This window comes from Ptychodera flava, chromosome 21 (genome assembly GCF_041260155.1).
Source record: "Ptychodera flava strain L36383 chromosome 21, AS_Pfla_20210202, whole genome shotgun sequence".
Classification (NCBI taxonomy): domain Eukaryota; kingdom Metazoa; phylum Hemichordata; class Enteropneusta; family Ptychoderidae; genus Ptychodera; species Ptychodera flava.
This window is the reverse complement of record NC_091948.1, coordinates 34,250,473-34,273,355: the sequence shown is the minus strand read 5'-3', so window position 1 is coordinate 34,273,355 and position 22,883 is coordinate 34,250,473. Positions and strand designations below refer to the sequence as shown.

General features: G+C 35.6%; 2 protein-coding genes and 2 long non-coding RNA genes across 4 annotated transcripts in view; 1 reads left to right on the top strand and 3 right to left on the bottom strand.

Moving 5' to 3' along the window:
* LOC139122088 (adiponectin receptor protein 1-like) overlaps nucleotides 1–22,883 on the top strand; it is a 268,597-nt gene that overhangs the window by 191,342 nt on the left and 54,372 nt on the right. The window lies entirely within an intron of this gene.
* LOC139122091 (regulator of G-protein signaling 9-binding protein-like) overlaps nucleotides 1–22,883 on the bottom strand; it is a 71,174-nt gene that overhangs the window by 11,797 nt on the left and 36,494 nt on the right. The gene's annotated exons all lie outside the window — the stretch shown is intronic.
* LOC139122079 (uncharacterized) lies at nucleotides 9,277–10,128 on the bottom strand. Its single transcript, XR_011549391.1, has 2 exons — nucleotides 9,837–10,128; nucleotides 9,277–9,450 (listed from the first exon to the last, which is right to left on the bottom strand). It is a non-coding gene; the product is annotated as an uncharacterized lncRNA (long non-coding RNA).
* On the bottom strand, nucleotides 16,711–18,683 carry LOC139122078 (uncharacterized). Its single transcript, XR_011549390.1, has 3 exons — nucleotides 18,116–18,683; nucleotides 17,152–17,282; nucleotides 16,711–16,941 (listed from the first exon to the last, which is right to left on the bottom strand). It is a non-coding gene; the product is annotated as an uncharacterized lncRNA (long non-coding RNA).

Sequence of the window (22,883 nt, the reverse complement as noted above, 5' to 3'; positions counted from 1 at the left end):
TTTTCCTGAATTAATGGAGTAAATGTGTTTTCATTAAATGTGTCTTTACAATGTTCAGCTTGTAGCAAAGAAAAACATGAGAGTTCCATCATCACATTCTGAGAAAGAGGAAATTAAATTAGGACAATGGTAGAAAAACAACCCGGTATCGTGAGTGTGAGTTCCACGACTTGGGGTTCAATCAGAGTAAAGAACTCTCTTAAAAAATAATGTGCTATGATGAAACTTGATGCAAAGATAGACTATGTGAGAGAGAATCTGTTTTCAATCGAACGTGTCAAATGCATGAGTAAAACTACAAATTTAAAAATACCATCTGATCACAGCCAAGATTGTCCTATTAAAACTAAATTTGCAGTCTTATTTTTTCTAAAAATAAGGCAATTTTTTCTCACTATCACCATTACTGTTAGAATACAGTAACAGTAATATAAATCAGAAGACCAGGCAATCAATGTCTGATGATGTACAATTGTCTCTGTCAGTTTATGTGAAAGTAAACGACCTTGGAGAAATGACCTTTTGCAGAAGAACTGAAGAATACTGCAATTCAGATAAAAGTTTAGTACTGGTGAGCAAAGCTAAGAACCTCAAGTTAACTCCAAAGTTAAATATTATGCATCTCAATGATTCGGTACCACACATAAATAAATATACCTCTTGTGGATGAGCCAATTATTGGTTTACAAGTATATAAATATAGCCATGCATGCAGACAGTGTATTAGTTGAATGTCAGTCCATATATTTACTTCATCTTGATTGTCCTCAGTCCTGGTAATATTTGCTATTGTGCACTACCTTTCTTTTTGACATAAAAACTATGCTAGCTTGCGTGGCCATCATGAAGTGAAGTGTCAACGGTTTAAATGGGCTTAAACCAAGAAACACATTCAGTCTCATGGAATATGACAACATCGTTGCACGTACATCTCACAATCCTTCTCTAGCCAACCATACACTAATACAACAGCCTGTGTCATTGGGTCTTCTGGAATTGTCTACATTGTAAGGGAAGAACCATTTGATTTTTGGGGGACAGGACATTAGGAGAAGGAGAACCAAATATAGCTCATAATGGCTTGAGGAAAACAACAATATTCTAACAGACATCAGTGCAAAAAAGTAATTTTTTACAAATGTCTAAAGTCAGCAAAATCAAACCCCATGGAAAATACATCTATAGTTTGTTTTAAAAGATGATGGTTAATAAATGTGCATGGGATTGTGTTCCTTGAAGATTTTCATATGTTCCTCATTACAGTACTATAGTGTTATCAACTCACAACATGTTATTTCATTTAGACATGGACCATCAGTTCAAAAGACTAAATGTCAAGATGTCTACCAGAATATACCACAATGTGAAATCCACTGATTGTTACGGTATAATTGACGCCACTCAACAGACACTTGCCATGATTGGGCAGGGTTCACACATTGTTTAGCTAATCAAAATGGCTGATATCATTTGCCTTGTCATCCTATAGGCAAACTCCAACTATCAATGCACCAATCTGCAACACTTCAAATCCTCCACCCAATAATACTGTGTTTTAGATGACAAAAGGCAACAAAGTAACTGCAACATGTGTATTCATGGCAGTCTGAATCAAGACTGCTGGCAGGCTAAAGCTGAATACTTCTAGCATCGTGAAATTGATGAAGAATTGAAACTTTAGGGCAGAATTTTGAGTAGGCTCTTTGATGATGATCAAGAAATACAAATGTAGCTATTGTTTAACATTGACAGTGTACACACATCAACAGACATTTAAATTGAGGTTGCAAGTATTACAGTGTAGACACATCAACAAACATTTAAATTGAGGCTGGTATTACAGTGTAGACACATCAACAAACATTTAAATTGAGGTTGGTATTACAGTGTAGACATATCAACAAACATTTAAATTGAGGTTGGTATTACAGTGTAGACACATCAACAAACATTTAAATTGAGGTTGGTATTACAGTGTAGACACATCAACAAACATTTAAATTGAGGTTGGTATTATCAGTGTAGACACATCAACAAACATTTAAATTGAGGTTGGTATTACAGTGTAGACACATCAACAAACATTTAAATTGAGGTTGGTATTACAGTGTAGACACATCAACAAACATTTAAATTGAGGTTGGTATTACCAGTGTAGACACATCAACAAACATTTAAATTGAGGTTGGTATTACAGTGTAGACACATCAACAAACATTTAAATTGAGGTTGGTATTACAGTGTAGACACATCAACAAACATTTAAATTGAGGTTGGTATTACAGTGTAGACACATCAACAAACATTTAAATTGAGGTTGGTATTACAGTGTAGACACATCAACAGACACGTAACTTGAGGTTGGTATTACAGTGTAGACACATCAACAAACATTTAAATTGAGGTTGGTATTACAGTGTAGACACATCAACAAACATTTAAATTGAGGTTGGTATTACAGTGTAGACACATCAACAAACATTTAAATTGAGGTTGGTATTACAGTGTAGACACATCAACAAACATTTAAATTGAGGTTGGTATTACAGTGTAGACACATCAACAAACATTTAAATTGAGGTTGGTATTACAGTGTAGACACATCAACAAACATTTAAATTGAGGTTGGTATTACAGTGTAGACACATCAACAAACATTTAAATTGAGGTTGGTATTATCAGTGTAGACACATCAACAAACATTTAAATTGAGGTTGGTATTACAGTGTAGACACATCAACAGACATTTAAATTGAGGTTGGTATTACAGTGTAGACACACCAACAAACATTTAAATTGAGGTTGGTATTACAGTGTAGACACATCAACAAACATTGAAATTCAGGTTGGTATTACAGTGTAGACACATCAACAAACATTTAATTGAGGTTGGTATTATCAGTGTAGACACATCAACAGACATTTAAATTGAGGTTGGTATTACAGTGTAGACACATCAACAAACATTTAAATTGAGGTTGGTATTACAGTGTAGACACATCAACAAACATTTAAATTGAGGTTGGTATTACAGTGTGGACACATCAACAAACATTTAAATTGAGGTTGGTATTATCAGTGTAGACACATCAACAAACATTTAAATTGAGGTTGGTATTACAGTGTAGACACATCAACAAACATTTAAATTGAGGTTGGTATTATCAGTGTAGACACATCAACAAACATTGAAATTGAGGTTGGTATTATCAGTGTAGATACATCAACAAACATTTAAATTGAGGTTGGTATTACAGTGTAGACACATCAACAAACATTTAAATTGAGGTTGGTATTACAGTGTAGACACATCAACAAACATTTAAATTGAGGTTGGTATTACAGTGTAGACACATCAACAGACATTTAAATTGAGGTTGGTATTACAGTGTAGACACATCAACAAACATTTAAATTGAGGTTGGTATTACAGTGTAGACACATCAACAGACATTTAAATTGAGGTTGGTATTACAGTGTAGACACATCAACAAACATTTAAATTGAGGTTGGTATTACCAGTGTAGACACATCAACAAACATTTAAATTGAGGTTGGTATTACAGTGTAGACACATCAACAGACATTTAAATTGAGGTTGGTATTACAGTGTAGACACATCAACAGACACGTAACTTGAGGTTGGTATTACAGTGTAGACACATCAACAAACATTTAAATTGAGGTTGGTATTACAGTGTAGACACATCAACAGACATTTAATTTGAGGTTTGTATTATAAGTGTAGACACATCAACAACATTTAAATTGAGGTTGGTATTACAGTGTAGACACATCAACAGACATTTAATTTGAGGTTGGTATTATAAGTGTAGACACATCAACAAACATTTAAATTGAGGTTGGTATTACAGTGTAGACACATCAACAAACATTTAAATTGAGGTTGGTATTACAGTGTAGACACATCAACAGACACGTAACTTGAGGTTGGTATTACAGTGTAGACACATCAACAAACATTTAAATTGAGGTTGGTATTACAGTGTAGACACATCAACAAACATTTAAATTGAGGTTGGTATTACAGTGTAGACACATCAACAAACATTTAAATTGAGGTTGGTATTATCAGTGTAGACACATCAACAAACATTTAAATTGAGGTTGGTATTACAGTGTAGACACATCAACAAACATTTAAATTGAGGTTGGTATTACAGAGTAGACACATCAACAAACATTTAAATTGAGGTTGGTATTACAGTGTAGACACATCAACAGACATTTAAATTGAGGTTGGTATTACAGTGTAGACACATCAACAAACATTTAAATTGAGGTTGGTATTACAGTGTAGACACATCAACAAACATTTAAATTGAGGTTGGTATTACAGTGTAGACACATCAACAGACATTTAAATTGAGGTTGGTATTACAGTGTAGACACATCAACAAACATTTAAATTGAGGTTGGTATTACAGTGTAGACACATCAACAAACATTAAATTGAGGTTGGTATTACAGTGTAGACACATCAACAAACATTTAAATTGAGGTTGGTATTACAGTGTAGACACATCAACAGACATTTAAATTGAGGTTGGTATTACAGTGTAGACACATCAACAAACATTTAAATTGAGGTTGGTATTACAGTGTAGACACATCAACAAACATTTAAATTGAGGTTGGTATTACAGTGTAGACACATCAACAAACATTTAAATTGAGGTTGGTATTACCAGTGTAGACACATCAACAAACATTTAAATTGAGGTTGGTATTACAGTGTAGACACATCAACAGACATTTAAATTGAGGTTGGTATTACAGTGTAGACACATCAACAGACACGTAACTTGAGGTTGGTATTACAGTGTAGACACATCAACAAACATTTAAATTGAGGTTGGTATTACAGTGTAGACACATCAACAAACATTTAAATTGAGGTTTGGTATTACAGTGTAGACACGTCAACAAACATTTAAATTGAGGTTGGTATTATCAGTGTAGACACATCAACAGACATTTAAATTGAGGTTGGTATTACAGTGTAGACACATCAACAGACATTTAAATTGAGGTTGGTATTACAGTGTAGACACATCAACAAACATTTAAATTGAGGTTGGTATTACAGTGTAGACACATCAACAAACATTTAAATTGAGGTTGGTATTACAGTGTAGACACATCAACAGACATTTAAATTGAGGTTGGTATTACAGTGTAGACACATCAACAAACATTTAATTGAGGTTGGTATTACAGTGTAGACACATCAACAAACATTTAAATTGAGGTTGGTATTACAGTGTAGACACATCAACAAACATTTAAATTGAGGTTGGTATTACAGTGTAGACACATCAACAGACATTTAAATTGAGGTTGGTATTACAGTGTAGACACATCAACAAACATTTAATTGAGGTTGGTATTACAGTGTAGACATATCAACAAACATTTAAATTGAGGTTGGTATTACAGTGTAGACACATCAACAAACATTTAAATTGAGGTTGGTATTACAGTGTAGACACATCAACAAACATTTAAATTGAGGTTGGTATTACCAGTGTAGACACATCAACAGACATTTAAATTGAGGTTGGTATTACAGTGTAGACACATCAACAGACACGTAACTTGAGGTTGGTATTACAGTGTAGACACATCAACAAACATTTAAATTGAGGTTGGTATTACAGTGTAGACACATCAACAAACATTTAAATTGAGGTTGGTATTACAGTGTAGACACATCAACAAACATTTAAATTGAGGTTGGTATTATCAGTGTAGACACATCAACAGACATTTAAATTGAGGTTGGTATTACAGTGTAGACACATCAACAAACATTTAAATTGAGGTTGGTATTATCAGTGTAGACACATCAACAAACATTTAAATTGAGGTTGGTATTACAGTGTAGACACATCAACAAACATTTAAATTGAGGTTGGTATTACAGTGTAGACACATCAACAAACATTTAAATTGAGGTTGGTATTACAGTGTAGACACATCAACAAACATTTAAATTGAGGTTGGTATTACCAGTGTAGACACATCAACAAACATTTAATTGAGGTTGGTATTACAGTGTAGACACATCAACAGACATTTAAATTGAGGTTGGTATTACAGTGTAGACACATCAACAGACATGTAACTTGAGGTTGGTATTACAGTGTAGACACATCAACAAACATTTAAATTGAGGTTGGTATTACAGTGTAGACACATCAACAGACATTTAATTTGAGGTTGGTATTATAAGTGTAGACACATCAACAAACATTTAAATTGAGGTTGGTATTACAGTGTATATAGACACATCAACAAACATTTAAATTGAGGTTGGTATTACAGTGTAGACACATCAACATTTAAATTGAGGTTGGTATTACAGTGTAGACACATCAACAAACATTTAATTGAGGTTGGTATTATCAGTGTAGACACATCAACAAACATTGAAATTGAGGTTGGTATTACAGTGTAGACACATCAACAAACATTTAAATTGAGGTTGGTATTACAGTGTAGACACATCAACAAGCATTTAAATTGAGGTTGGTATTACAGTGTAGACACATCAACAAACATTTAAATTGAGGTTGGTATTACAGTGTAGACACATCAACAAACATTTAAATTGAGGTGGTATTAGGCCAAAATAAAAAATATGTGCTGTTCCGATTACCCGACCTACCCCAATTTTATCCTCCGACCCTAGACTTTTTTGAGCTTCATAAACCAGGAAGTAAACATAACTATATGAAAAAACATGAAACGCATGAAATCACGCGATTTTATTTTATTTTAATAGTTTGATATTCAATTTGAGTGTGTTTCATGAGGAAATTATTTACTGATAGTTTGTTGGAACGCGTACAAAATGCAAATTGAGGAATAAAAAAAAATTGAAAAAAAAAAAATTCCCTACCTACCTACCCTATTTTTGAAACCATGTAATCGGAACAGCACATATTTTTTTATTTGGCCTTACAGTGTAGACACATCAACAAACATTTAAATTGTGGTTGGTACGTATTACAGTTTACACCCTGCTTTAAGGATGACGGTCAGAACATGGTCGACTATGGTTTGACCATTGTCAAACCATGGTCATTGACCATGTTCGACCATGTTTTGACTATCAAGTTGACCATGATCGACCATGAAATGAACACGTTTGTTAAATTGACACCATTGTCAGAACATGGTCAGTGGTGGTCAGCATTATGATAGTCACATCACAGTCAGAATATGGTCAAAAGAAATCGTTGTCGTATCATGGTCAAAACATTGCCAATTAAAGTTCACAACGAACATGGACAGACCATGGTCATTGTGAATAAAGCTGCATTGCAACAGTAATCAGAACATGTCCAGAACATGGTCAATGATTGACAAAACATGGTCAATGATGGTCAGAACATGGTCACCAGAGGAGCCAATGATGGTGGTCAGAACAGGGTCAATGATGGCCAGAGCAATGGGTAATGATGGTCAGAACATGGTCAATGATGGCCAGAACATGGTCACTGATGGCCAGGACACTGGTCAAATTGGTGGCCAGAACATTGTCTATGACGGTCAGAACATGGTCACCGACCAGTGGTCTTGTTTGGATATTGTTGATTGCCAAAACCTGGTCAGTGATTGTCAGAACAGGGTGATGGTCAAAACATGGTCATTGAAGGCGTCTGCATAAATGTCAACATTATACAGCTACAGAAACTGAATATAAATAATTCATTTCAGTCAATTTAATTATGTGTAACATTGCATTGACTGCAATTATAGTCAACATTGATAAAACACATATCAAAGATCATATAATGACCCCAACAATTATACAGGGATAAAGTGATAATTAAGGCAGCCTGTGGTTCCCTCAGGCAAAGACCTATTTTCGGACTTAGATTTTGGCAATAAAATGTGAATTTCACCTAAGTGTCACCTGAAAGCTGCTCTTTTGGTACACTGATCACTTGACTTCAAAAAATGATATAGAAAAACAAAGACACTTTGACGTCTACACAATTCCGATTATCTGTGGTGAGTGACGGTTCAAACTTTAGCGTTTAAACTGACAAAGTCTGTAGGTGTATACTTTCACATATAACTAAGACAAACGCACTTTTTAAAATTTGTCCCTCAACTCTTTTTTGACAAAACATACTCAACAAACCTGACACGCTACCTTAAGCAATGACTACTGACAGGAATAAATATAATAAATGCTAACATGTACATGATATTGACTTAAAGCCACAGTAGCTGTAACTTTTGATATTTTCACTATTTTTTGTTTGTCATTATGACCTTTTAATTAAAATAAAAATAATTCTGAATCATAGTCACCTATTTACTGACCAATACAGTACATGTGTGTCGATTACAACAGCTTGCAAGTGTACAGACGTTTAATAGGAAATCTTGTTCTATTTTTGTAAATTTGTTTTTAACAACTTCTTTGGAGGTTCATTAAAAGGTAAGTCATGTGACTACTGTGCAAATAATTAATGTGTACTGTAGTTGACCATGTTCTCTTTCATCAGGACTTTTATACAATATATATGCTTTGTGAAATTTACTAATTCTTTCAATCAAATATAATAAGGTACAAAGAGTGTCTTTTGTAGATTTGATCATTCAGAACCTTCTCAAAATATATTTTCTGCACCAACAGATATTCAATGATGTTGACAAAATGCAATAAATCTTCGTTTTAATCAAGAGGACGTGAAAAAAGACCAAAATTTATAAACAGAGAATTTTGTGAATACATTTTGATACATATTTAAAAAGTTGAATTTTGAGAAAAGATTGCATAACAGCCAAAAGACACATGCCTGAAAAAAGCCTAAAAGAGATGTTTATACCTTATCTAATTTCTGTCATGTAGACTACTCGACCAACTCTTAATATTAGGGTTGAGAAATCGAAAACTTTGTTTTGGCAGAATACTCAGAGAGCTGAAGCATCATGAACAATGTACCAAAGAACATTATTATTATATGTAGATTAGTGATGCTTACACCAAAGATACAGCACGCTGTAGTGACAGCAAAATTTGTGCATTTGTACCACACTTTCAACATTTTGAAAGTTCAGATATGTACACTGAGTTGTGAAATCATCTGTGTAAACATGGCTAAAAACATAATTACAGATGGACACCTGAAAAATATTGAGGCAGACTGTAAATCAGCACAGATGTATAAATTCTGAAATACTAGCTTCATAAGAAACAGTAGTAAAAAATAAAACAGAAACAAAAACGTTAAGTTCAATTTAGGGTACGATTTATTTATATGCCAATGTTTTTTTCATGCCACATAAATATGTCTTCATTAAACTTTGACTTGAGAAGGTTCATGTGAAATTAACATTACTGTCAAAGGCAGCGATTTAGCTTCTTTTCTCTGAATTTCTCATCCCTTCACAGTACAGCAACGAATTCTGAAAAATACGAATGGTTCAGGAAATAGTGTGAGTCTTTACTGTTTGACTGCAATTTGATAAATGAAATCAATAACATTATTAGTTGAAAATGAGACAATAGTTACTTGAAAAACTAACTCACAGACACTAACTGCATAAACATTTATAATCATATATTAATAATATTTCAAACGGACAAACGATCTGTAAAACTCTCGCAATTATTTTCATACACTATTTCCAGCATTGTTGTGAATTGAAAGTGAATTCCGTACGAATCATTACTCAACGAAACTTAGTACATGTAATTTAATGGCAATGTGCAGTTGTACGTTTGTACACAGTCCCTCTGGATAGAGGGACTGTGGTTTGTATAACGAAGGTCTATGGTTATATCAACTTACCTGCATTTGTGAACGGCTCACAGACGCTATAGACAGTTCCTGGCTGCAGGTCACTCCGTGCTGCACGGAAGCATACCGGTACAAGTTACTGGGAAAATATAGTCGGCATCTTTACCTGCTTTTCGCGTTCACAAATTTTGAACTCCGTCTGTCCCTGGTACTCTATATACATTTCTGCGAAACTATGATGTATTTCGGCTAGTGATTCCATACAAAGATCGCCAAAATTTCTGCCAGAGAAGTCCTGATCACGAATACCAAGTCAACGGTACGGAAATCTTACTTCGCGCCATTCAAGCCTCATGACCTTCACGGAAGTGAGATCAATAATCATTACGCAATTGATAACGTAGTCCCGTTTTTAAACGTTGGAGTGTGACTCTCTATCGGCCCTAATCCCGTACAATTCAAACTCAAAATAGCAATTTATTTATTATATTACATTATGAAAATGGTTATACTAATGATTCGAAATGGTACAAAGAGTGTACAGTTCTTTCAGCACGAAGATTCAGTATCAATGCGCGACCTTAACTTGGTAAACCGTGACCTCTGACTAAACATGTCAGCTGCTACCAGCCGGATTCGGCTCACGCTTTGACATTGCGTGTTGGATTTTTATTCGGCTGATCAGCTCAGGATAGAGTGCAATATATATAGCTCTGGCGCATAAAACATGGACAAAAATTGTAACCTCAATCCACGTCTTCTGAAGGCGAGATATTGTTGGTGGCATCGATGATCAAGTGACACAGACTGGCTGTATGTACCGTGTGCTTTAGCTTCAGGGACTGTGCTTATACTAAACATTGAAAGCATTGACATTTGTGTACGTTTCAACCAGCGTGCGAAATTAACGCTGGTCCGCTGGTCCGAGACCAACAGAATCCCTGACGGACCAGCAGTTTTTCCAGACCACTGGTCCTTTGGACCAGCGCAAAATTCACATGATAATTTTGAAAACCGAATTTGTTTGGCTATGTATCCAACTATTGTCGGTCCGATCCTCGCTTGCATGAGTGGTTTTCCTAGTTTTGCTACTGCAGTACGTAACGAATTACCAACTCTTCGGACAGAGAACGACAGCCGCGACAGCTAAAACTTTTTAAAATAACGCACGCAATTGGCCGATTTGACGGGCAGGCTATTATTTTGACCAATCACAATTCTTGATACTAGCAAAGTTTGTTAGAAAGGTAATAGGTCTTGCAAGTCTGCTGTCACACTCGCGCGACCTGACTACGCTGTTTCGGATCACCCTACCAATATGTGGCGTATTTTTGAAGGGTGTGAGCCCCCAAAGAAGAATACAGAAACAAACAACAAGGAGAAGCAACAGGCACGAGGGAAATATGAGGCCAAAGAAAAAAAACTTGTGCTGTTCCGATAACCCGACCTACCCTATTTTTTGCCTGCCGACCCTAAACTTTTTAGAACAACGTAAACACGTAAGTAAAAAAAGAAAGAAAAAACCCGTAAAATCAAGTGTTCGTCACCTGGCATTTGATTTTTGCTTGAACGAGGATGTCTTTTATGTTTTTTTCCTTTTATATGTATGATACATTTCTATGGAAATGTTGTGGCCAGTGTTTGACTGCCCTGAACCCCTGAAAAGTGCATATTTGAAAATAAAAATATTTTGGAAAAAATCCCTGCCGACCTACCTACCCTATTTTTGAAAACCGTGTTATCTGAACAGCACAATTTATTTATTTATTTATTTATTTATTTATTTATTTATTGTTTGCCTGATCGAGAAAGACAAAACCGCGATCTTTTCAGCATGCATGGCGGAATGAGTTCTGCGACTGGTTGTTATTTGATAAGTCGAAGATGTACTGCATGCCATGCCGACGAGCATACGGCGATCTCTCTGCCCATAAGGTAGCCGCATATCTTGTAAATCTGCTTTCTCAACTTATTCTACCGTAAGGGTCCGTTTGTGGTTGGCACTAACAACTTTAGACACTCTAATTTAGCCTCACACTGTCAGTCAGAGGTTCATAAAATCGCCGTGGAACACGCTAAGAACACCGCAATGCGCCAAAGCTGTAGGTAACACTGCAAAAAAATGAACAGTGCGATCTTCACAAAACTCTGCTATCTCAGTATTTGTCCCGTAATGCCCATGCCATATGTATAAATAACCGTCCATCAAAAGACTTTGTCTAGATAGCTTGCACTGGACGTAAAAAGGAGTTGCTGACAGATGCTGTGACAGTCACTGCATCTACATCTATTCAGGAACAGGAAACTGTGCAAAAGGAGGCAATGCTGCAAATGCAGTTGCTACTGAGTGTGCTGATCGGGACACTGATGTAGAATCATACTATTAAAGAATCTGACTTTGAGCTTGGAGACTCTGGCTGCTCTGAGGATGATGATGCCCACGATCTCTTTGAAATAACTGATGGTGTAAATGAAAACTGGAGACTTGTTCCCATGTAGTAGAGATATGAGATGAAAACTGAAAGACTTCCCCAAATGAAATGAAATGAAACCTGAGACTTTTTGCAATGTGAATTGGAAATGAGGACTGAAAGAATTTTTCTCATATTAATTTGGAATGTCAACTGAAAGACTTTTCCCTATGTTAATTTTGGAATTAACTTTAAAAACTTTTCCCATAGAGATCTGGTTCTGGGTGATACCTACCTCTAGTCATGGCATATATTATTGAGCAAAAAAAATTAAAATATATATTTGTTCATTTATTTGTATCAATATTATATAACAACACCAGAGTAGGAGAGACTGATAATGTACTATATTATCAGCTATTTTCAATTGAAAGTACATTTTTGAGGGCTTTTTGTTAGTTTTCTGTTGGACCAACATACATCAAGAAGGACCAGCAGATTCTCTTTGCTATTGGTCCTTCGGACCAGCTTGCATTTCAAGTTAATTTCACACACTGGTTTCAACAGTAAAAGGTCCTGTTCTATGGAAATTTTTACGGTACAAATTTGCAGTAACATTATATAAGTCTACGACCCGTCATTGTTGCTCGTTTTGAAAGAGGTGAATGGACATACATTGCGTCCGTAACAGCACTAATTCTCCCTTTTACATACACAGAAAAAATGTTTCTGTTTTGACAATTTGTTTTGTTTCGTAAAAATTCAGCTGTATGATCCAACCACGATTTGCAAAACAAGATCGTCGACGATATGAAGAGTTTGATTGATTATTACAGAGACTCTCAAATCTTGTGTACGTAAGCTCAAAACTCAACTCTCAGGTTAGGGACTTGCCTCATGTCTTGTCTGTGGGCATCAGTAACTTAAAGGTGAGGTGATCGCCAAACTACGGTATATATACTTGAAAAACTGATGCTTTTAAAAGCAGCTGAATTGTGCACAACCACAAGTGAAAATCTGCCTGTTCTTGTAAGTTTAAAACTTTGGATTGTCAGTCGTGGGAAAATAAATGAAAAATTCCATTGTTCATTTAGAATTTACTAACTTTTTGTAATCTTGTGAGTGAAGTCATGTGTTTGTCTGTAATCCTGCTGTGATGAATGAGAAATCTATCGACTTTGGCAAAATCATTTTTCTGAATACATAATGATAGTGGTGCTGACAGGTCTCCCTCCCTGCATTGGCATCCGTGCAGCTGTTGTGAGAGTTCCTACAGTCTGTAGAACCACATAAAATGACATGTGCATCAGATCAGTTGCACACATCATGACGGTTAGGGAAAGATTGTGACCATCAAACATGGTCAAATAATTTACAACGAGGTGATGATGATATGACTGTGTTTCATAGTCACAATCTTTTCCTTGACCATCTAATGACCATGTTTTGACTGTGACCATATGACCAGTCAGTCATCATCAAATCATTGTCAATGTGATGACCATAATATGACCATGTTTCATTGTCGTTATTTTTTCTTGACCATGTGAAGACCATGTTGTGACAATGAGTAAACGTCAGTTGATGATTGTCAAAACATTGTCAGTTTGGATGACGGTCAGCAGTCATTGTCACTGATGGTCAAAACATCATCGACCATGGTTGACAATGTAATGGCACGTTATGATGGTCACCAGGAAAGCAGGGTGTAGACACATCAACGAACATTTAAATTGAGGTTGGTATTACAGTGTAGACACATCAACAACATTTAAATTGAGGTTGGTATTATCAGTGTAGACACATCAACAAACATTTAAATTGAGGTTGGTATTACAGTGTAGACACATCAACAAACATTTAAATTGAGGTTGGTATTACAGTGTAGACACATCAACAAACATTTAAATTGAGGTTGGTATTACAGTGTAGACACATCAACAGACATTTAAATTGAGGTTGGTATTACAGTGTAGACACATCAACAAACATTTAAATTGAGGTTGGTATTACAGTGTAGACACATCAACAAACATTTAAATTGAGGTTGGTATTACAGTGTAGACACATCAACAAACATTTAAATTGAGGTTGGTATTACCAGTGTAGACACATCAACAAACATTTAAATTGAGGTTGGTATTACAGTGTAGACACATCAACAAACATTTAAATTGAGGTTGGTATTACAGTGTAGACACATCAACAAACATTTAAATTGAGGTTGGTATTACAGTGTAGACACATCAACAAACATTTAAATTGAGATTTGTATTACAGTGTAGACACATCAACAAACATTTAAATTGAGGTTGGTATTATCAGTGTAGACACATCAACAAACATTTAAATTGAGGTTGGTATTATCAGTGTAGACACATCAACAAACATTTAAATTGAGGTTGGTATTACAGTGTAGACACATCAACAAACATTTAAATTGAGGTTGGTATTACAGTGTAGACACATCAACAAACATTTAAATTGAGGTTGGTATTACAGTGTAGACACATCAACAGACATTTAAATTGAGGTTGGTATTACAGTGTAGACACATCAACAAACATTTAAATTGAGGTTGGTATTACAGTGTAGACACATCAACAAACATTTAAATTGAGGTTGGTATTACAGTGTAGACACATCAACAAACATTTAAATTGAGGTTGGTATTACAGTGTAGACACATCAACAAACATTTAAATTGAGGTTGGTATTACAGTGTAGACACATCAACAAACATTTAAATTGAGGTTGGTATTACCAGTGTAGACACATCAACAAACATTTAAATTGAGGTTGGTATTACAGTGTAGACACATCAACAGACATTTAAATTGAGGTTGGTATTACAGTGTAGACACATCAACAGACACGTAACTTGAGGTTGGTATTACAGTGTAGACACATCAACAAACATTTAAATTGAGGTTGGTATTACAGTGTAGACACATCAACAGACATTTAATTTGAGGTTGGTATTATAAGTGTAGACACATCAACAAACATTTAAATTGAGGTTGGTATTACAGTGTATATAGACACATCAACAAACATTTAAATTGAGGTTGGTATTACAGTGTAGACACATCAACAAACATTTAAATTGAGGTTGGTATTACAGTGTAGACACATCAACAAACATTTAAATTGAGGTTGGTATTATCAGTGTAGACACATCAACAAACATTGAAATTGAGGTTGGTATTACAGTGTAGACACATCAACAAACATTTAAATTGAGGTTGGTATTACAGTGTAGACACATCAACAAGCATTTAAATTGAGGTTGGTATTACAGTGTAGACACATCAACAAACATTTAAATTGAGGTTGGTATTACAGTGTAGACACATCAACAAACATTTAAATTGAGGTTGGTATTAGGCCAAAATAAAAAATATGTGCTGTTCCGATTACCCGACCTACCCCAATTTTATCCTCCGACCCTAGACTTTTTTGAGCTTCATAAACCAGGAAGTAAACATAACTATATGAAAAAACATGAAACGCATGAAATCACGCGATTTTATTTATTTTAATAGTTTGATATTCAATTTGAGTGTGTTTCATGAGGAAATTATTTACTGATAGTTTGTTGGAACGCGTACAAAATGCAAATTGAGGAATAAAAAAAAATTGAAAAAAAAAAAATTCCCTACCTACCTACCCTATTTTTGAAAACCATGTAATCGGAACAGCACATATTTTTTTATTTGGCCTTACAGTGTAGACACATCAACAAACATTTAAATTGTGGTTGGTACGTATTACAGTGTAGACACATCAACGAACATTTAAATTGAGGTTGGTATTACAGTGTAGACACATCAACAAACATTTAAATTGAGGTTGGTATTACAGTGTAGACACATCAACAAACATTTAAATTGAGGTTGGTATTACAGTGTAGACACATCAACAAACATTTAAATTGAGGTTGGTATTACAGTGTAGACACATCAACAAACATTTAAATTGAGGTTGGTATTACAGTGTAGACACATCAACAGACATTTAAATTGAGGTTGGTATTACAGTGTAGACACATCAACAAACATTTAAATTGAGGTTGCCCTTACGAAAATTTAAGCCTTGCGGCGAAGTTCTGGTAAAGTCTTCATAATTGCCCGGTAAGTTTACCACAACATGTTGTGGTAAGCTTACGCATAGCTTGAGATTTTCGCATGTTGATGGATTTTGCGGCGCACATATTGTGGTATGCTTACCACGACACTCATGCATGTCCTGGTATGTTTGCCACAAAAGTTTAGGCTTTGCAGAATTTTTTTGCGGTATACTTGCCACAAACAGGATTTACGGTATACATACCGCTATTGAAGCTGACCCTATGGGTAGCCCCACCCCCAGTAGCATACCCCTACCCTTCACACTTTGCCACGACCACTCACACTGTAGCTACTCATTCATTCTGTGCTCATGTAAGTTTTCAGAATGTAGCCACAGGTACAAACACTCACACACATTCACAAACAAAAGAAAATCTTACCAGGTTTTTCATTGAATTCCTACCTTACATTTATTGCAGATGGAAATGCTAACAAATGACTCAAAACAAAAGAAATCACAAGTTCATCAACAGTTCTTTCACAGGATATCTCCCTTAATCCATGGCATCTTCATAACAAAGTGTTGGCATATCCAACGATATAGTGGGAACAGTTACTTTTGATCCAGTTGATTGTTCAGTGTCTTGGTTTACTTTCCGTAGACTACAGAAAGGGCTAAAACAAAAAAAAAAGAAAAACAAGAAAAGAAACATTAATGCAATCACATATACTAGCACAGTACAGTAGACAAAATGCCAAGAGAACAATCTGCCAGTCAGTATGTAATTGCAACTGCCTTGACATACCTTTCACAATGAGTCTTGCACATATCATGAAATGGAATCCAGGTCACTAAATTGTAAAGATATTTCAAACGGTACTTACACTTATATATTTGGCAAGCTTTGTTACTCTTTTGGGACCAATGTGGGTTTATGAGATTGGTGATGTAAAGTTGTCATCAGCATTGCTTTTTCTCAGCATCCGTTGCCACAAAGACATGTCGTCACTTCCAGCTACAAGTAAGAAAATGCAATGGAATAAAAAGGAATGTAAAGGAAAAAGTCCCAGCGATTATGTTTGGTGATTTTGACTACATGTGACATGAAAACTAGTTTACTACTATATCTGTGAATCTAAATTACTTTTAGATGGGGGGGGGGGGGGGGGGGGGGGGACAACGCTTCCAGTGATCCACAGCTACAGAAAGATAACTGAAAATATTGTATGCATGTTTTGTGTTGTAAGATTTCATGTAGAACTTCAATGAAATATTGTAAATCAATCATTGATTTGGATTTCGCCTTACAATATGCCAGCAAATATTTACGGGTTACCCGGTAACGTTGAACAAATGTCAAAATACATTAATGAAGATTTCAAAAGAAACTTAAGTGTCAAAGACAGAGACGTCCAGCATCGTCCAGCATGATCTTATAAATAGACGTATACCAAATTTCATGACATGAAACACGTGTACAAACGATACTAGGTCAGAGTTTAAGAACTTAATTCTTACCTAACTATTCCTAAATGTATTGTTTTTTCATTGTTTTATATCGTACATCGAGGGAAATTTGTATACATATAAGCAAAAGTTTCACCCTGGGTACAGTCCCCGAGGGACTGTGCCTTCGCCGAAGTGTCGAAGTATGTATTCCCCAGACATAGACACTATCAATACATCGGTATGCACAGATAAAGGCCACTCCTTTCACACTGTTCACTCAACGTTCAACCTCGGGAGTTATTCAGACAATTGGACAGTGTTACTCGAGAATTGCACAGAACAAAAACAGATAAAATTCGTCGTTACGTTGCAGAGAAGGATACTCGAAAATTTACTTACCGAAATTCAAACGATCGCCTTGATCCTCAGCTCGGCCAGCTCAGGGTGTTATCATGGTTATAAGAATGGTGACCATTGTTCACACGCCGATCGTGACGACGATGACATGAAAATTAACGCGTCTTGAACATTGCCTATAGGTTGTACATTCATAGCTAGGGTATACGAAGCTGTCAAGGTGATGTCCAACGGCAAATTTCAGTGAAATTTTGTCAAAAGTCGAGTGAAAAAACAGTGACAATGCATTCAGCAATTCAAAGGGGTCGTAACTGCCTTTCTGATATCAGATTTGCCGCTGAGATTTGACTGTGACACGCCAATCTGACCAATCACAACGAAGTCTTCACATGATCTATGATGTCATCAGGCGTGATACTATTACTTCCGATACAAAGTCCTTGCAATCGCGATCGCTGTACACGTACGTAACATAGCATGAATCGTAGTGGAAGTTTTGTTAGAAGTAATTCATTCAAAAGTAATTCACTGAAAACTTACAGCTTTCGACGGACTATATCCAAGCAAAAGTGTATTGACAGCACCAGTGGCTATGACCCGACACTAAGCCCCACACTATGTAGGCCCTCCCTTGCTATTACATAGCAGTTAGCACAGCAGTGCCAGTGGCGCCTCGATCGCGGGGCTAACCGTGCAAACCCTTCATAGGCACTATACTAGCACTATTTTATAGTGTGCCTTCCCTGAGATACTGGAATTCAATTTCGAAAAAAAACTGTGTTCTATACGACAGGCGTGAGATACAAAAAATCCAACATACCAGTTCAATAATTTCTTAGATTTTTGTTCGGGCGCGTTTCTCTGGAGACACGTACGTACGTGTTCACGGCAGGTTGAGTGAGATGTCAATCATTTGTACAGTGGATGGCAATACGACTAATAATTCCCTTGTCTTTCTAAGTCGGCGATATAGTAACTTATACCATACCTACCTCCATGCTTATACTGATCATATGATGGCTTCGGAAAATAATTGTCGAAAGACACAAATAGAATGAGTGTTTTCTCCGACCGCGGTGACTGACATGCTCTGTCCGCTTATTATTACCCAAACTGTGGCAAAGTTCTTTTCCTTCATGGATTACGGCCGATTTTCGAGATTTTCGTTGCTGCCATGAAATTGATGAATTTAACATTGAATTATCGTGGAGATCATTGGCTCAAAATGTTTCCCGATGGACAGGGAAAAATTGTTTCATGGGATTTTGTGGCTGCCTACAGTGTAGGCCTATGTATGAAACAACATTGTTATCAACAGAATACCCGTCTTTATTAGATCAACTTCGTCACTTTTCTCGCCTCGATCACACCATAGGGCCTATAGCTGCTAAATCGCTCAAATTAAGCTATTTTGGCAATCCAGCGATCCCGCACCTTTACATATGTGCTATTGTTGATGTAATCTGGATTCGTAAAATCTTGTCACTGTGTATAGAAGTATCATTTGGAGAGTCAGGTACTTTTGTATGTGAATTTCCTAATTTCTTGGAAACTGACTAAGATTTGTCCTACAAATATGTATTCACGTTTTAACATCCCCATTTGAAAAATCAATAAATATACTATTTTGTTATTAAATTTAGAGTGCAAACATGTATATTCTTTATTCATGCATATGATATACGGTACATCTACAGAAGCCAGCTGGGCACACACATTCATTTGGCTGCCCTGTAACCGTGCAGCCTTGAATTCTTACACATGATTCTGCACAGTCTGTGCTGTGTGACCATTGTATTTACGTAAAGCCTTCAATGGCAAACATACCACAAAGCAATCTGCAACTTTGTTTACTTCAGTCTTGTGGTAGACATACCAAGAGAAAGATTGCTAATCACCACAAGTGCACCACTAGTGGGACTATCGGCGCAGGATGGATAGAGTGTTCTGGCACACAAAAGTATGCGTGGTATGTTTACCCAGAGCTTGCAGCATGTTTACCACAAAAAATCTGTTTCGTACGGGTGGTATTACAGTGTAGACACATCAACAAACATTTAAATTGAGGTTGGTATTACAGTGTAGACACATCAACAAACATTTAAATGAGGTTGGTATTACCAGTGTAGACACATCAACAAACATTTAAATTGAGGTTGGTATTACAGTGTAGACACATCAACAGACATTTAAATTGAGGTTGGTATTACAGTGTAGACACATCAACAGACACGTAACTTGAGGTTGGTATTACAGTGTAGACACATCAACAAACATTTAAATTGAGGTTGGTATTACAGTGTAGACACATCAACAGACATTTAATTTGAGGTTGGTATTATAAGTGTAGACACATCACAAACATTTAAATTGAGGTTGGTATTACAGTGTATATAGACACATCAACAAACATTTAAATTGAGGTTGGTATTACAGTGTAGACACATCAACAAACATTTAAATTGAGGTTGGTATTACAGTGTAGACACATCAACAAACATTTAAATTGAGGTTGGTATTATCAGTGTAGACACATCAACAAACATTGAAATTGAGGTTGGTATTACAGTGTAGACACATCAACAAACATTTAAATTGAGGTTGGTATTACAGTGTAGACACATCAACAAGCATTAAATTGAGGTTGGTATTACAGTGTAGACACATCAACAAACATTTAAATGAGGTTGGTATTACAGTGTAGACACATCAACAAACATTTAAATTGAGGTTGGTATTAGGCCAAAATAAAAAATATGTGCTGTTCCGATTACCCGACCTACCCCAATTTTATCCTCCGACCCTAGACTTTTTTGAGCTTCATAAACCAGGAAGTAAACATAACTATATGAAAAAACATGAAACGCATGAAATCACGCGATTTTATTTTATTTTAATAGTTTGATATTCAATTTGAGTGTGTTTCATGAGGAAATTATTTACTGATAGTTTGTTGGAACGCGTACAAAATGCAAATTGAGGAATAAAAAAAAAATTGAAAAAAAAAAAATTCCCTACCTACCTACCCTATTTTTGAAAACCATGTAATCGGAACAGCACATATTTTTTTATTTGGCCTTACAGTGTAGACACATCAACAAACATTTAAATTGTGGTTGGTACGTATTACAGTGTAGACACATCAACGAACATTTAAATTGAGGTTGGTATTACAGTGTAGACACATCAACAAACATTTAAATTGAGGTTGGTATTACAGTGTAGACACATCAACAAACATTTAAATTGTGGTTGGTACGTATTACAGTGTAGACACATCAACGAACATTTAAATTGAGGTTGGTATTACAGTGTAGACACATCAACAAACATTTAAATTGAGGTTGGTATTACAGTGTAGACACATCAACAAACATTTAAATTGAGATTTGTATTACAGTGTAGACACATCAACAAACATTTAAATTGAGGTTGGTATTACAGTGTAGACACATCAACAAACATTTAAATTGAGGTTGGTATTACCAGTGTAGACACATCAACAAACATTTAAATTGAGGTTGGTATTACCAGTGTAGACACATCAACAAACATTTAAATTGAGGTTGGTATTACAGTGTAGACACATCAACAAACATTTAAATTGAGGTTGGTATTACAGTGTAGACACATCAACAAACATTTAAATTGTGGTTGTAGACCAGAAGAAACACTGGAAACATAGTGTGATAACTCAGACTAAGCAAATATTTAAAGTTAAAATCAAGAAGTGATTTGATTGATTGTTCAATATTTCTAATTCTGTCAACATAACTACTTGTAAAAAATGTAAAATTGTTATAACAAACAGAAGTCCGAGCATACTACACCCACTGTCCCAGTTCAATATGTACATAACCAGACCAGTTTGACTCAAACATTGAGTAGGTGTATGCAGACCTCTGATTCATCAGTCAAAACCAATCTATGCTGATACTTCAGCATTTGTTTTTTTTACTGTACCGTGAATTGGATACCTCCGTATAGCTCTCCGACACTGCTGACACAAAAGACCATGATCAGAAACCCCAAGAATAAATTGTTGAAATGAAGCACTAAGAACATTAACTTTGTCATTCATATCCGAAAATTTCACAGCAATATGTTATTATAGCTAGGTACAGGCTATTAAAATTGCTAATGCTACTATACAGAAACTGAACAGTTTAAATTTGTAATATGAGCCTTAATAGGAAGCCTAAAAAGAACTTTTATAGCCTCTACTGTTAATGTATTATGAATATTGCATTGGAGTCTACCGTAGTACAAGTCGTAGTAATGACAAAAGTTAAATGTTAATTATATCAGCACACACAGTCACCCTTATTACCAACAATAACAGATGTCTTTCATTTCATATTCATTTTCTCAGTATGCTTCTTCACACTTTCAAAATCTATGCTATTTCTATTAGCAAGATCATTTTGTATATTTATACATATGCCAGGGTCATGCAGTTTTTTTACATAGCATATCCTTCAATTTTCCATGGTCAAGTCACCGCAGTGCACAACTGAGTCATTTATAAATGAGGGATATATTCATTAGAAGCTGAAAAAGCTTAGATAAAGCCTTTTAGGTTTCATCCACTATAATGAGATATTTAAGATTGTTCATTCACTACATCAATCTCTCTATGACATCACAGTATACAACTTAAACAATGCACTGTACAGGGTATTGTATGCATTTAATTGTTTAATGACTATATGCACCAGGGAAAGACACTTATTTTTTTATCCACTTGCCCTTCGGGCAAGTGGGGGGTTCGGTTCACTTGCCCGAATTGGAAAACCACTTGCCCAGTATA